Source organism: Dendrobates tinctorius, unplaced genomic scaffold (genome assembly GCF_039654945.1).
Source record: "Dendrobates tinctorius isolate UK_male_01 unplaced genomic scaffold, ASM3965494v1 ptg000043l, whole genome shotgun sequence".
Lineage (NCBI taxonomy): Eukaryota > Metazoa > Chordata > Amphibia > Anura > Dendrobatidae > Dendrobates > Dendrobates tinctorius.
Window position 1 is genome coordinate 2,787,562 of NW_027361711.1, and position 16,542 is coordinate 2,804,103.

A 16,542-nucleotide genomic window follows, 5' to 3' on the forward strand; every position below is an offset into this window, starting at 1 on the left:
TCCAGGTCACAGGAGTCTGCTGCAGCGCTTCCTTCACTCCATCCCTCTCTGGGGATCTCCTCTCACAGACTGACCTAGTCCTAATATTCTCCCGCTCTCTTGTGCAGTCTAAGCTCCACCCACCTCCCAACACTCTTCGTGTTCCAAGCAGGGAGCCACCAAAGGTGCTTTGCTACACTACTATGATGTGTGGGATGCAGGTGTTGGAGTGTGGTCAGGTGTCTCCACCTTACCTGGATAGTGGGGTACCACACCTCAGGAGGAGGTGCAGTACCTCTGTGGTGACTGAACCCTCAGGGGCCCCACATATGAGATCCAGGATCTAGCCTACAATGATTAGTCATTTACCCACCACCAAATACCAGAATGCGTTTGATGCCTGTCAGAAGATAGGTGGAACAGATACCGGTCTGAAGCTAGGCATAAAAGATGCCCGTGAGAAACTATTTGCCAAAGATGCACATTTCCGTACATAGGGTAAAGTGCAAGATGCTCGTGATATGCTGAATTCTATAAAGCAGCAGTGTTCTGCCTTCTTCCACGTAGGACGCTGTGTGGATTCCAGCATAAGGCTTAACCTTTCTTCCACTCCCAGAAGCAAGACTGTATAGGTGCTTAAGTCTATTATTTATTGGGATGATAAGGACAATGATGGGAGATGATAACAGATGGTATAGTAGAACACAGTTATGGATAATTCAGCAGATTGTTGTACAAAATGTGGATGATTCAGGTAAAAACTACAAGAGACAGATAATACAGCATGTTAGTACGGGTAGACAGTATACAATACACAAATACTGGCAAGTAATAGCAATGCAGGGTATTATCACAACAGTAGCAATGATACCGGATGCTGTTATCATGCATTATAAGAGCTGGGCAATATAACATACACAGCAGCAAAGGAGAAAGATAACTAACACACAAATGGCTGCCAGCTTTACAATCACTGAGCGAAGGATGCATAACTAGAGGATGCTTATAACAAACATACAGTGAAGTAATATCACAGGAGCAGAGAATGCAATGCAAACATCGTAAGGGGCTGCATTATGGCTGCTAACAGAGATGCATAACTAATAATTGCATTATCCTTACCGGAATCCGCTTGTTATAAGCAATGGTTTGCATGAGCTGAGCAGGAGTGAGCTACTCCAGAGCCGGCTGGAGAATGGTTACATGTTGCTGACCAGGGCAGAAAGAAGGGGCGGTTCTGAACAATTAACCATTTGTCAGAACAGAAAATTCCAAACACATGAATAGAAAAGAAGTGCAACTTATGACACCTAATGGCCATAGCTGTAACAGCACTTAAAAAATTTCTAGCTGCACAGAATGGGCAGTACACTCCCCGCTTGGCATCAACAGATGCCACTATTTGGCTCTTTGGGGGATAATAACAGTACAAGTTCAGTAACTGGCCTGAGAAACAGTTTGTTCTCCCCAAGTTTGCTCATTTTGATCTCTACCTTGTGCACTTTCTGGGAAGAGGCATGGTGACTAGGCCGAGTGGCCACTCATTATGATGTGACTGAGTGTCTTTGACAAGTACCACATTGCCTGGTTGGATGTTTGAGTCATCTTTGTCCTGGTTTGTAGAGTGGAGAGATATTGCTTCTTCCATCTGTCCCAGAAGACATTGGACACGCTTTGCACTTGCCTCCAATGGCATCTGAAGATATCTTTATCATTGAATTCTCTGAGTGGATCTCTCGGGACACAGGTTTTTTGCGTGAGTAGCATTGACGGAGTAAGGACGGTCGGGTCTCCAGAATCGCTGGAGAGTGCTGACAGTGGCCTGGCGTTCATGATTGCCGATACCTCAGCCAAGAATGTGGTTAAACTCTCAAGTGTGAGTCTGGTGTTTGTTTGCAAGATGATAGAATCATAGAATCATAGAATTGTAGATAGAGTCTAGTATCTTGCGTGCTATGCCTATCATTCTCTCCCAGGCACCTTCAATGTGCAAAGAGTGTGGCGGATTGAAAGTCCAGGTGCATCCTTGCTCGCCTAGGTACCTTTCAACATTAGTGATGTCCAAATTGGAAGGGATTTGGAGTTCTCTTGCTGCTCCAATGAAATTCGTACCTCTGTCAGAGTGAATATGCTTCACAGGGCCTCTGATTGCGGTGAAGCGTCGAAACGCATTTATCAAACTTGAAGTGTCCATAGACTCGATTACTTCGATATGAACAGCTCTGATGGACAGACAAGTGAATAGAACTGCCCAACACTTTGCTTCGGTATTGGATTTCCTAGTACGTCGAGTAGCCACGGACCAAGGACCGAATACGTCTAGTCCAATGTTGGTGAAGGGGGGTTCGGTACTGAGTCTGCCGGATGGAAGATTAGCCATCTTTGGATTTTGGAATGAGCCACAGAGTTTGTGACACGTAACACAGTTGAAGATGAGTTTGCTCACGCTTCTCTTTGCACCGACTATCCATAGACCAGCCTCCCGCAGATTCCCTTCTTTTAAAAAACGGCCTTGGTGTCTCACCAAGTCATGATGATGCTGAATGAGCAGGGTTGTGATGTGATGACATCCAGGAATTATTGCCGGGTGTTCCTCTGAAAGTTCTACCTCGGCTTCTTGAAGACGGCCACCTACTTTCATTAGCCCGTGTTGGTCAACAACTGGATCGAGCTTCTTTAGAACGCTGTCTCCAGGAATAGGTTGTCCCTTGTTGAGGTTGTCTTTCACTCTTTGTGTATCCATGTTGTCCAGGAACATCCTAAATTCTATTGACATTGCTACCTTGTCATCCTCCTTTGTCCTGTGGAAGACCGTACCTCCCATGTGGTCTTGTTCACCTTCACAGGCATGGTCTTCATTGGTAGGTGCTGAGAAAGGGCTAGGTAGTGGAGTGCTGTTTGGTGATTCCTTTACCAGCAGACTGTTGTGACATGGCCGGAAAAGAGATGGAGGTCCATTTTCTAGTGTGCTGGTAAGCATACTGTTGACTGAGGCTGGCTTGTGTGCTCCTCATAGACAGACATCTCCTATGATGTCCCATCCAAGGTCGAGCCTCTGTGCATACGGAGCATTCCCAGAGCCATTTATACATTCTCTAGTCTTGTGGACTCATAGTATATATCTTCCCAGGAGTAGAGCTATCGGGGTTCCTGGATCCATCTCAGGTATCAGGTGGGCTATACGCTTTAGATGGGGGTGGTGTATCGCCACCTCCCATGAAGGTATCTCTGACGTGTTGTCAGGAATTTGGTTGCACTCCAGGATGGTCGGTAGCGATAGGCAGGTTTGGCCATCTGTGGACTCCACATTGTATCCGCTTGCTTTTTTTCCCCGCAGTCTCAATGGTATCTGAACACGTCCTCAGGGTGTAGGGAGAACCAGGGCCTACAATGCTGAAGTTGTCAAAGAAGATGGACCTGGCTAGACCTGTTACTTTGGTCATCCAGGATTGCATATATCTTGAAGGCTTTGTCTTTGCGGCCTGCAGGATAGACTCATACAAGGCAGATTTTTGAACAGGACCTTCCTCCTGTGAGTCCCCTACAGATCTCCGTACATTTAGAGCTGACCTCAGGGGTGTCTGCGTCAGTGTCCTTCTGCTTTCCATCGTACTCCTCTGCTTGCGACAACACTCATAGAGGTGATCCAGGGTGCAAGGCTGTATTGTGATCCATGCTGCTGCATTCTGCACATTTCACGTTAGCTTCACAGTTCCTGGCAAAGTGAGAGGTTGTAGCACAACATTTGAAGCAGATGTTGTTCTCCTTGAGGAAACTTTTGCGATACTCCAAAGTCTTCTCCCTAAAGGCTCTGCATTTTAGTAGAGGATGTGGTTTCTCATGTAGAGGACAATATTTACTGACAACCTGAGACTTGCTCTCGTCTGGAGGGGTTTTATTCACCTAGTGAGGAAGGCCTGTGGGATCAATGTTAGTTTTGTGAACTGCCACGGGTGTCTTACTGGGTTTGACACCAGGGGCAGTGGAACATGACAGAGTGAAATCAAAACTAGGGTCATTTCTAATCCTTGATTGTTTGGAGACAAAATCAACAAATACAGTGAAAGGAGGAAACGATACATTATGATTTTGCTTATACTGTGAACCACATGTAGTTCACTTTTCTTGTAGGTTGTAAGGAAGTTTCTGTACTATCGGTTTGACACCCTTAGCGGTGTCTAAGGCCTCTTTCACACATCCGGTTTTTGTAATCCGGCACGATGCGGCAAAATTTTTAATAACCGGATCCAGCACCGGATCCGGTTTTGTCCCATAAGCTTTCATGGTCGCCGCATCGTGCCGGATGGTTATGCGTCGTGTCCGGTTGCTGCCGGACACGGCATAAATTAGCCGTCCGGCATCTGCAAAAAACGTTCCCTGCAACGTTTTTTGTCAGCGCCGGACCGGCTTTTTCCACAGCGCATGCCCGGACTCTGTGAATGTTAACCCCACAAGTGCCCGGCGAGAGAGAGATCTCTCTCTGTCACCCGGACACTTGTGAGAGATCTCTCTCGCCGGGCACTTGTGGGGTTAACACTCACAGTGTCTGGGTGAGAGAGAGAGATCTCTCTGTGGGGTTAACCCCACAAGTGCCCGGCAAGAGAGAGAGATTCTCTCGCCTGGACACTAAGTGTTAACCCCCCATGTCTCTCTCTCTCCACCCCCCTCTCCCCTCCCCTCCCCTCTCCTCTCCTCCCCTCCCCTCCCTTTCAGAAGCTGTCTCTCATCGGCTGCCTCTGTCCACCTCGTCCTACGGCTCCTTTAAATAATGTCCGAGCCGTATCTCTCGCCGCACACACATCCGGTGTCACAGCTGCAGGCCGGATCCGGCGGCCCGGCTTTTCGCCGCACGCCGCCGGACCCCACACACCGGATGTGTGAAAGTAGCCTAAGAATGCCAATCCAGGCAAGTCTCCTTCCTGCTGGGTAACCTGCAACTCATTCAATAAATCTCTCAGTTCTCTAAGCTTTAGATAACCTTTAGGTCCTATATTAGGAAAATCTTCAATTCTTTTATATAAAGCATTCTCTATGACTTCTACTGTCCCATAGCATTCATCAAGTCTTTCCCATACTTTATGTAGGGCAGTGCGAGGATGCTTTACATTAATGTCTCTCAGTCTTTTGGCATGCTCGACTGACTCACTTCGGAGCCACTTTACCAGGAGATCTAACTCCTCACTACAAGAAAGGTCCAGACCATGAATGGCGTTCCAGAACGAGGCTCGCCATGACCGATAGTTCTCGGGTTTATCAGTGAACTTTACAAGTCCCTTTGTAACCAGTTCTCGGTGGGCAAGGAACTTTGCAAGGTCCATGGTGGCTCCATCAGTGCTGGCAAGAGTCGGTGTGTAACAGTCATGTCTAGTGTGTGGTGCATCACCATACCTGAAGATGCTTCTGACTCCGGATAGTCTGTGCGGTACCTTGTCGGTGAAGATGGTGTCTCTTTAAGGGGGAATGGGAGCTGTACCTTATTCTCGATGGAACAGTTGCTGTGGTCGACATCCCTGTGCTGGTAATCAGCATGGGTTGATCGATATGATGCTTCGGGGCTGTCATCCATGCCAGAATGTTGACGGGCGTACTCTGAGACGCGCTGCGCTGGATCTTGCTGCTCTTAGTCTTGTCCGAGAAAGTTGCTGCGTCTCTCATAATCAGGATCTTTCATAGCTTCCAAATACTCTGCTTTAGCTATTGCAGCTGCTGTCTCTTTGTCTGCCGCAAGTTTCTCTAGCTTTGCTTGCAGGCGTGCAATTTTGGCCTATCTCTCTGCTTGCAGACGTGCGTTTTCGGCCTCTGTCTGCTTGCAGATGTGCAATTTCCGCCTCTCTCTCTGCCTGTAAACGTGCGGTTTCGGCATCTTGCTCTGCCTGCAGACGTACCTTTGCTGCTTCGTGCTCGGCTTGTCTCAGCTTTAGATGCATGTCTCGTTCTGCAAAGGAGGATCTCGCTTTGGCTGCTTCGGCCTTGGTGTGAGTGACAGCAGCTAGCTCTGCTAATGATGATCTTCTGGAGCTTGCTTGTGACCTCGCTTTGAGTGAGGATGTGCTTTTCCGAGACATTGTGCATTTAGCTGAGTACTGCTGAGTATATTGGAGGGAAAACTGAGTCTATGCGTGGCGGGCTTCCGCGTGGCGGGAAAGATGTAGCACTTCTTGGCGGGCTGCAGTAGCAACCTGCGGCTGTATGGAGGCTGCTGTGATACCAGTATGATGAGAAGTGTGGGTATTAGCAGTCCCTTACAGTCTATACATTCACCGCGTGCGACCGGCGGTCCCTTACTGAGCCCTGGGCACTTATTCCCTGCGGCTGTATGGCAGCTGCATGGCGGCTACTGTAATACCCCTATCCGGAGCAGTCTGGGTGATAGCGGTCCCTTACAGTCTGTGTAACCACCGCCTCCGACTGGCGGTTCCATTTTTACTGAGCTCTAGGCTCTTATCCCTGCGGCTGTATGGCGGCTGCTGTAGTACCCGTATGCGGAGCAGTTTGGGTGGCAGCGGTCCCATATAGCCTGGGTAACCACCGCGTGCGGCCAGCGGTCCATTTTTACTGAGCACTGAGCTAATGTCCCCTGCGGCTGTATGGCGGCTGCTGTAGTACCCGTATGCAGAGCAGTTTGGGTGATAGCGGTCCTGTATAGCCTGGGTAACCACTGCTTGCAACCAGCGGTTCCGTTTTTACTGTTCTGCCTTCTTCCACATATGACGCTGTATGGAATCCAGCATACGGCTTAACCTTTCATCCACTCCCAGAAGCAAGACTGTATAGGTGCTTAAGTCTATTATTTATTGGGATGATATGGACAATGATGGGAGATGATAACAGATGGTATAGTAGAACACAGTTATGGAAAATTCAGCAGATTGTTGTACAAAATGTGGATGATTCAGGTAAAAACTACAAGAGACAGATAATACAGCATGTCAGTACTGGTAGACAGTATACAGTACACAAATACTGGCAAGTAATAGCAATGCAGGGTATTATCACAACAGTAGCAATGATACAGGATGCTGTTATCATGCATTATAAGAGCTGGGCAATACAACATACACAGCAGCAAAGGAGAAAGATAGCTAACACACAAATGGCTGCCAGCTTTACAATCACTGAGCGAAGGATGCATAACTAGAGGATGCTTATAACAAACATACAGTGAAGTAATATCACAGGAAACATCATAGGGGGCTGCATTATGGCTGCTAACAGAGATGCATAACTCATAATTGCATTAGCCTTACCAGAATCCGCTTGTTATAAGCAACGGTTTGCAAGAGCTGAGCTGAGCAGGTGTGAGCTACTCTGGAGAAGGCTGGAGAATGGTGACATGTTGTTGACCAGGGCAGAAAGAAGGGGCGGTTCTCAACAATTAACCATTTGTGAGAACAGAAAATTCCAAACACATGAATAAAAGAGAAGGGCAACTTATGACATCTAATGGCCATAGCTGTAACAACACTTAAAAAATATCTACAGTAGCTGCACAGAATGGGCAGAACAAGCAGATCAGTGTTGGAGAAAAACCAACGAAACTGATGGATGTTCGTGATAAACAAAGTCTACAGAGGAGTGCACCTTCTGAACTATCAAGTCACCCTTGGCACAAGGTTGTTCATCTTCACCCATAAATATTACCAAGATGATCCAAATTTCACAGCCGAAAACTATTTCTTCGGGTGTAACGATTACGAACACTGCTAAAGGAATGCGAATAAATGTATCTAACCACAAACCTGGGAAACCACAGATTTCCTCTTTACAAGATATGGACGATGATTTTATGATGATGACTTGGGACTTTCCCACTTCCCCACCAATAAGATGAAGATCACAGCTGCTAACACTGTGCAAAAAAGGCCGTAAATGTCTGGAAATTCATTTTCTCTTGGACAAACTTTACCTCTCACTAAAGTGGCACAGAATGATGCATACACAGCTCCCATGTCTACTCAGCATGGGACTTCGCCACCTTTACTGCGCACAAAGGCTCTTACCACCGTGTCACGGACACTTGCCACAAAGGAGGGCAGTTCTTCAGTTGGGCCGACGCCAAAGTTTGTCTTCAGCCCTTTAGAAAGCACAAAAATGACTGTTAATAATTTGCATTCAAAAGTCACAGAGGAACATATCGTGTAGCTTTTCTATGTATGCGGTGCCTCAAAGCGCACCCACTTGTTGAGTTCCGGAGTTGCAGAGGTTGTGTTTGTAAGAAGGTTATATGCAGTTGGTGCCTACAAAAAATGCAACAACAGATACCTAGATGGCCAACCAATGAAATGCAATCTTCATTTGAATGGTAGTGTGATACCATCATACCAGCAAGAAGAAACTCTGCTGCCACTAAAAACACCCCTTTGAAAACAATAACGTGGCTGTTGCATGATGGAACACGTTCACCCTTGTGATCTAGTTGTGGTCTCTGAAGAGACGTGGAGGATGGCCTCTTAAAAATATTTTCCCAATTCAAAGGAGTGGGTCTCCTATACTTGTGATGCCCATACACTAAGTGTATAGGCTGACAAACATTTCCCTCTGCGGGATACACATCAACATACTGTGTAACCTTTTTTTTACGAGTATCATAAACACCCTTGAAAACAATAACGTGGCTGGTGATCTAGTGGTGATGTCTGAAGAGACGTGGAGGATGGTCTCCTAAAATCTTTTCCCAATTTAACCCCTTCACCCCCAAGGGTGGTTTGCACGTTCATGACCGGGCCAATTTTTACAATTCTGACCACTGTACCTTTATGAGGTCATAACTCTGGAACGCTTCCATTGATCCCGGTGATTCTGACATTGTTTTCTCGTGACATATTGTACTTCATGTTAGTGGTAAAATTTCATTCAAATAACTTGCATTTATTTGTGAAAAAAATGGAAATTTGGCAAAAATTTTGAAAATTTCGCAATTTTCCAACTTTGAATTTTTATGCCCTTAAATCACAGAGATACGGCACACAAAAAACTTGATAAGTAACATTTCCCACATGTTTACTTTACATCAGCACAATTTTGGAACCAAAATTTTTTTTTGTTAGGAAGTTATAAGGGTTAAAAGTTGACCAGCGATTTCTCATTTTTACAACACCATTTTATTTTTAGGACCACATCACATTTGAAGCCACTTTGAGGGGTCTATATGATAGAAAATACCCAAAAGTGACACCATTCTAAAAACTGAACCCCTTAAGGTGCTCAAAACCACATTCAAGAAGTTTATTAACCCATTAGGTGCGTCACAGGAATTTTTTTGAATATTTAAAAAGAAATGAACATCTAACTTTTTTTCACAAAAAAAATACTTCAGGTTCAATTTTTTTTATTTTACCAAGGGTAACAGGAGAAATTGGACTGCAAAAGTTATTGTGCAATTTGTCCTGAGTATGCTGATACCTGATTTGTGGGGGGGAACGACTGTTTTGGCGCATGGCAGAGCTCAGAATGGAAGGAGCGCTGTTTGACTTTTTCAATGCAAAATTGGCTGGAATTCAGATCGGACGCCATGTCACGTTTGGAGAGTCCCTGATGTACCTAAACAGTGGAAACCCCCTACAAGTGACCCCATTTTGGAAACTAGACCCCCCAAGGAACTTATCTAGATATGTGGTGAGAACTTTGAACCCACAAGGGCTTTACAGAAGTTTATAACGTACAGCGGTACAATTAAAAAATCATATTTTTTCCACAAAAATGATCTTTTCACCCCAATTTTTATTTTCCCAAGGGTAACAGGACCCTAAAAGTTATTGTGCAATTTGTCCTGAGTACGCTGATACCCCACATGTGGGGGTAAACCACTATTTGGGCGCATGGCAGAGCTCGGAAGGGAAGCAATGCCATTTGAAGTTTTTGGCTGGAATTGAGATCGGACACCATGTCGCGTTTGGAAAACCCCTGATGTACCAAAACAGTGGAAACCCCCCACAAATGACACCATTTTGGAAACTAGACCCCCTAAGGAACTTATCTAGATGTGTGGTGAGAACTTTGAACCCCCATGAGCTTCACAGAAGTTTATAACATACAGCCATACAATTAAAAAATCATATTTTTTCCACAAAAATGATCTTTTCACCCTCAATTCTTATTTTTCCAAGGGTAACAGGACAATAAAAGTTATTGTGCAATTTGTTCTGAGTACGCTGATACCCCACATGTGGGGGTAAACCACTATTTGGGCGCATGGCAGAGCTCGGAAGGGAAGCAGCGCCATTAGACGTTTTTGGCTGGAATTGAAATCGGACACCATGTCGCGTTTGGAAAACTCCTGATGTACCAAAACAGTGGAAACCCCCCACAAATGACACCATTTTGGAAACTAGACCCCCTAAGGAACTTATCTAGATGTGTGGTGAGCACTTTGACCCCCCCAGTGCTTCACAGAAGTTTATAATGCCCGGGCGTGAAAATAAATAATTCGTATTTTTTCCACAAACATGATCTTTTAGTCACCATTTTTTTATTTTCCCAAGGGTACCAGGAGAAATTGGACCCCAAAAGTTGTTGTCCAATTTGTCCTGAGTATGCTGATACCCCATATGTGGGAGAAAACTACTGTATGGGCACACGTCGGGGCTCGGAAGGGAAGTAGTGACGTTTTGGAATGCAGACTTTGATGGAATGGTCTGCGGGTGTCATGTTGCCTTTGGAGAGCCCCTAATGTACCTAAACAGTGGAAATCCCCCACAAATGACACCATTTTATAAACTAGACCCCCCAAGGAACTTATCTAGATGTGTGGTGAGCACTTTGAACCCCCCAGTGCTTCACAGAAGTTTATAACGCCCGGGCGTGAAAATAAAAAATTCGTATTTTTTCCACAAACATGATCTTTTAGTCACCATTTTTTTATTTTCCCAAGGGTACCAGGAGAAATTGGACCCCAAAAGTTGTTGTCCAATTTGTCCTGAGTATGCTGATACCCCATATGTGGGTGAAAACTACTGTATGGGCACACGTCGGGGCTCGGAAGGGAAGTAGTGACGTTTTGGTATGCAGACTTTGATGGAATGGTCTGCGGGTGTCATGTTGCCTTTGGAGAGCACCTAATGTACCTAAACAGTGGAAACCCCCCACAAATGACCCCATTTTGAAAACTAGACCCACTAAGGAACTTATCTAGATGTGAGGTGAGCACTTTGAACCCCCAAGGGCTTCACAGAAGTTTATAATGCCAGGGCATGAAAATAAAAAAATCGTATTTTTTCCAGAAACATGATCAATTAGTCCCCAATTTTTTCATTTTCCCAAGGGTAACAGGAGAAATTGGACCCCAAAAGTTGTTGTCCAATTTGGCCTGAGTACGCTGACACCCCATATGTGGGAGAAAACTACTGTATGGACACACGTCGGGGCTCGGAAGGGAAGCAGAGACGTTTTGGAATGCAGACTTTGATGGAATGGTCTGCGGGTGTCATGTGCGTTTGGAGAGCCCCTGATGTACCTAAACTATTGAAACTCCCCACAAGTGACCCCATTTTGGACACTAGACCCCCCAAGGAACTTATCTAGATGTGTGGTGAGCACTTTGAACCCCCAAGTGCTTCACAGAAGTTTATAACACTCGGACGTGAAAATAAAAAAATCATTTTTTTCCACAAAAATGATATTTTTGCCCCCAATTTTTTATTTTCCTAAGGGTAACAGGAGAAATTGGACCCCAAAAATTGTTTTGCAATTTGTCCTGAGTAGGCTGATACCCTACATGTGGGGGTAAAACACTGTTTGGGCGCATGGCAGAGCTTGGAAGGGAAGGAGCACCATTTGACTTTTTCAACTCAGAATTGGCTGGAATTGAGATCAGACGCCATGTTGCATTTGGAGAGCCCCTGATGTGCCCAAACAGTGGAAACCCCCAATTATAACTCCAACTCTAACCCCAACACACCCCTAACCCTAATCTGAGCCCTAACCCTAGCCCTAGCCCTAACCCTAGCCCTAGCCCTAACCCTAGCCCTAACCCTAGCCCTAACCCTAACCCTAACCCTAGCCCTAACCCTAGCCCTAACCCTAGCCCTAACCCTAAGGCTGTGTGCACACGCTGCGGATTTTGCTGCGGTTCCGCAGCGGTTTTGGCTGCTGCGGACCCCAGTACCATGATTCCCTATGGGAATCAAAAACCGCAGTGCATACGGTGCGGAATTTTCCGCGCGGATTATCTGCGGTTTTCAATCCGCAGAAAGAATTGACATGTCAATTCTTTCTGCGGATTCTCCTGCGGTTTGCCATCTCCTCTATTGAGGAGATGAAAAACCGCAGGACAAAACCGCAGAGCAATCTGCAGGTAAAACCGCAGGTCTTTTGACCTGCGGTTTCACCTGCGGATTTTACAAAGTCCGCGCGGATGAATCCGCACCTAATCCGCAGCGTGTGCACACAGCCTTACCCTAACGGGAAAATGGAGATAAATACTTTTTTTTTAGTTTTATTATTTTTCCCTAACTAAGGGGGTGATAACGGGGGGTTTGATTTACTATTTATGGCGGTTTTTATTTTTGGCAGCTGTCACACGCTAAAAGACGCTTTTTATTGTAAAATAGTTTTTGCATCACCACATTTTGAGAGCTATAATTTTTCCGTATTTTGACCCACTGAGTCATGTGAGGTCTTATTTTTTGCGGGACGAGTTGACGTTTTTATTGGTACCATTTTCGGGCACGTGACATTTTTTGATCGCTTTTTATTCCTATTTTTGGGATGCAGAATGAACAAAAACCAGCGTTTCATGAATTTCTTTTGGGGGGGTGCGTTTACACCGTTCCGCGTGCGGTAAAATTGATAAAGCGGTTTTATTCTTCGGGTCAGTACGGTTACAGCGATACCTCATTTAGGTCGTTTTTTTATGTTTTTGTCGGTTTTATGCAATGAAAACTATTTTATATAAAAAATAATTATTTTTGCATCGCTTTATTCTGTGAGCTATAACTTTTTTATTTTTTCGCTGATGATGCTGTGTTGCAGCTCGTTTTTTGCGGGACAAGATGACGTTTTCAGCGGTACCATGGATATTTATATGCGTCTTTTTGATCGCGTGTTATTACACTTTTTGTTTGGCAGTATGATAATAAATCATTATTTTTTGCTTCGTTTTTTATTTTTTAAGGGGTTCGCTAAAAGGGTTAACTAATGGGATAGTTTTATAGGGCGGGTCATTACGGACGCGGCGATACCTAATATGTGTACTTTTATTGTTTTTTTTTTTTATTATTTTCAAAAAATGAATTTATTGGGGAATATTTTTTTTTTTTTTTACTAATTTATTTGGCGATTTTTTTTAATTTATTTTTACATTTTTTTTTAATTTTTTTTTACTTTATTACATAGTCCCAGGTGGGACATCACTGTCCTGTGACAGATCGCTGATCTGTCACATCACAGATCACTGTGACAGATCAGCAATCTGTCACAGGCATTGAAGCAGACTTCCTCTTGCCTGCGCTTTGCAGGCACTGAGGAAGCCAGCTTCCTCAGGTCCCCGAAGGCCCCCGTCGCCATCTTGGATTCGGGGGCCTGGAGGATAGGAGCCCCCCGCAGCAGCGCTGCACATTGCGCTGCCGTGGGGGGCTCAGGGAAGCACGGAGGGAGCCCCCTCCCTGCCGATGCTTCCCTTTAACTCCCGGTACACCGCGATCATGTTTGATCGCAGTGTGCAAGGGGTTAACGTGTCGGGGGCGGTCCGTGACCGCCCCTGACACATAGTGCCGGGTGTCAGCTGTGATAATCAGCTGACACCCGGCCGCGATCAGCAGCGCTCACCACGTGGGCGCCGCTGATCGCGGAAGACGTACTATCCCGTCCACGGTCATACGGGCCCGGGTACCATGGACGGGATAGTACGTCGGATGTCAGGAAGGGGTTAAAAGAACGGGTCTCCTAGACTTGTAATGCCCATACACTAAGTGTATAGGCTGACCAACATTTCCCCCTGCGGGGTACACATCAACATACTGTGTAACCTTTTTTTTACGTGCATCATAAACACCATTGAAAACAATAACGCCGCTGTTGCATCACGGAACATGTTCACCCTGGTGATCTAGTGGTGGTGTCTGAAGAGACGTGGAAGATGGCCTCCTAAAAATCTTTTCCCAATTTAAAAGAGCGGGTATCCTAGACTTGTAATGCCCATACACTAAGTGTATAGGCTGACAATCATTTCCCCCTGCGGGGTACACATCAACATATTGTGTAACCTTTTTTTTACGGGCATCATAAACACCCTTGAAAACAATAACACGGCTGTTGCATCACGGAACATGTTCACCCTGGTGATCTAGTGGTGGTGTCTGAAGCGACTTGGAGGATGGCCTCCTAAAATCTTTCCTCAATATAAAGGAACGGGTGTCCTATACTTGTAATGCCCATACACTAAGTGTATGGGCTGACAAACATTTCCCCCTGGGGGGTACACATCAACATAATGTGTACATTTTTTTTTTATGGGCATCATAAACACCCTTGAAAACAAAAACATGGCTATTGCATCGCGAAACATGTTCACCCTAGTCATCTAGTGGTGGTGTCTGAAGAGACGTGGATGATGGCCTCCTAAGAATCTTTTCACAATTTAAAGAAGCGGGTCTCTTCTAATGCCCATACAATAATGTGTATGGGCTGACAAACATTTGCCCCTGAGGGGTACACATCAACATATTGTGTAGACTTTTTTTACCATTCTATGATTCTATAATGTGTAAAAAAACATTTTTTACAGGCATCTAAAACACCCTTTAACAAAATAACATGGCTGTTGCATCACGGACCATGGTCACCATGGTGATCTAGTGGTGGTGGCTGATGAGGATGAGGGGAAGGAGGTGGATAACAGCAAATAGCCAAAATCAGGAAGAGTATACCCATGTGTGGGTGTGAAGAGGTGCATGGGAATATACCTCCCAAACAATGACACTGGATTTGAGGTTATTGGGTGGTGTAGAGAAGTCTAGCCCAATCCAGACCTTGTTCATTTTTATAAGAGTCAGCCTGTCAGCTTTTATATTTGACAGGCAGATGCGCTTATGAGTTATAATTCAACCAGTGGCACTAAAAACCCACTCTGGCAAAACGCTAGCGGTAGGGCTGGACAGGAATTCCAAGGCGTAGAGAGTCAATTCATGCCACATGTCCAGCTTGGATACCCAATAATTATAAAGCACAGAGGAATCACAGAGGACATTGGTATGGTCAGCAAGGTACTCCCTTAGCATCTTCCAAAACTTTGCACTTCTTGTGACAGTACCCTGTGCCTCAGGGCCACTGCGATGGGAGGATCTGAGAAAACTCTCCCAGAACTTTGACAGTATTCCCCTGCCTCTGCTGGATTGGAGGTGTGTCTCTCTTGTCTGTACTTCTTGCTTGTACAACGAACTGTGACCTTTGCTGTCAGTGTTTTCAGATGGAAATTGTTTTAATAATTCCGCAACAATGATCTTCTGGTACTGCACCATTATAGTACACCTGTCTGCCTCTGGAAGAAGAGATTGAAAGTTCTCCTTGTAGCATGGGTCTAGAAGTGTCACCAACCAGTAGTGACTGTCACCCAAAATTTGGAGAATATGAGGGTCAAGTTAATAACAGTGCATAAATGGTACATAACATACAGGTACACCACACATGTTCTGCATAAAGTGCAAGGGGCCAGCATACAGGAGAGAGAAGCAGATCAGGTTACCAGCCACCTCCTTACAATAACATGATACTGTATGGGGATAGATTGATCTATTAGTGGTTGTTCTGTCCCCATCATTGTTCCTCAGCCGGTGTGAAGAGGCCAGGAAACAAGCACGCAACGACTTCAATATTGTAGATCGTGCACGATTAATGGCCTGAACTCAGCACATGTAAATGCAACCAAAATGTTTGTGTGACCCCTTCTGGCTCCTATTCAGGTATATACTTTACTATTTGTCTACATACATCTTCATTGTTCACCCAGTGAGCTATCTATTCTAAGACTCTAAGGACTGTAACCCTTTAATTGAGTCTTGCAGAGTTAACTACACCCATATATACTGACTACATTATGGACTAAACATCCAAATGTCTAGTATACTATTGCATTATTGATATATTTCATGACATTCCTGTACATATGATTTGAGGATTTTTTACAATGCATAAGCGTTTATTTTGATACTCAGGATTGATTTTTTTACGTCCTGTTTTTTTACATATATTTATTCATCATTTATGTATGTTTATTATATACAGTGTGACCGTAAAGTCATTGTGCACTTTTGACCAGTCACTGGAAAGCAACAAAAGACAATAGAAATGTGAAATCTGCACCAAATAAAACAAAAACTCTCCCAGTTTCATACCTATTCAGTGCATTTTGATGTGGGCTCCGTTTGTTGCCCTACACACATCCAAACGATAGTGAAGTTCTTGCCACACACCGGTAAGGATGTGGGATGCCCTCACACCCAAGGCTGTGGAGTACTCGGTACCGGGCCCTATGAGCTTCAATGGGAGATGTCACGGCAGCTGTGACCCGGCCCGTGGCCATGGGCGCCCATTGTAAAAGGGGGTTGTTTCAGTGTGCTTATGGTAATG

At 45.1% G+C, this 16,542-nt stretch overlaps 1 pseudogene; it reads left to right on the top strand.

Annotated features, from left to right (window-relative positions):
- The first annotated feature begins 332 nt into the window (after positions 1-332).
- Positions 333-8,343, top strand: LOC141088900 (polymerase delta-interacting protein 3 pseudogene; annotated as a pseudogene).
- The last annotated feature ends 8,199 nt before the right edge of the window (positions 8,344-16,542 follow it).